Raw genomic sequence first — 934 nt, 5'->3', positions numbered from 1 at the left:
AGCGGCTTCTCCCGCAGGTCCCCAGCACAGGGATGTCTCGCCAGCGACCAAGCTGGGGCTGTGCTCCTCTGCTCTGCTGCGTCCGCAGGCAGCGTGACTGCCGTGTATGACTGTGGGCGTGTGAATGGGATTGGAGTAGGGGCTGCTTTGCAGCAAAGGCTCCCTGCTTCCCTTCCTGGGAGGAGGGGGTGTGGAGGGGAGGAAGGCACGTGTGTATGTGTTGGACAGAGGTAACTGCGATTTCCCTTTTGAATTTCATTGAAGTTTCCTGTTGCTGTTTGGTTTGGGAAACCACTGCGAGGGGTGAGGTGTGAGCCTGCAGGCGTCTGCAGGCAGCCACCTCTGCTTGCACAGGAAGGCCTGACATGGGTAAAGGAAGTTGTAGGGAATGCCTGTGGGTTGCTGGAAGCCCAGGGTGCCATTTCTCCCTTTTTCTGGGCAAGGAAATCCCCCTCCTTCCTTCTCTGCAAGGTTCCCTGGGTCTTCCTTTCCCACTACCGCTTCTTCTCACTGGTGAAGCTGGGAACTTTCTGAGCTGCGGGGGTCTGAGCTGGCTCTGGAGCCCAGAGGCAAGGTCCCGGGAGGGAGCTTGCTCTGTGGGCACAGCTATGCAAAGACACTGCTCGAGCGATGCCTGCTCAGGCTCCCTGTTAACGGGCACAAAACTTCACATGTTCACACATGTTTGTCGCTGGGTCCAACCTGCCCTCTGCACTCTCCAGTTCCTCCAAGCTTCGCTGCCCCGGGCTAGGCTGGCCTCAGTGGCATGAGGTGGTTGTTACTGCTTGCTCCTGAATCACAGAGACAGCCCCGTAGCAAAGGGATTTCCCCACAAAGCAGCGTGTTCCCCAGCTCTCTTAGGAAGGCATCCCTGGAGCGCAGGCAGCATGATGGGGGCAAGCATGCAGCTTTAAATGCGTTTATATACTTGCGC

Source organism: Buceros rhinoceros, unplaced genomic scaffold (assembly GCF_000710305.1).
Source record: "Buceros rhinoceros silvestris isolate BGI_N320 unplaced genomic scaffold, ASM71030v1 scaffold21425, whole genome shotgun sequence".
Lineage (NCBI taxonomy): Eukaryota > Metazoa > Chordata > Aves > Bucerotiformes > Bucerotidae > Buceros > Buceros rhinoceros.
This window is presented reverse-complemented; position numbering follows the sequence as displayed.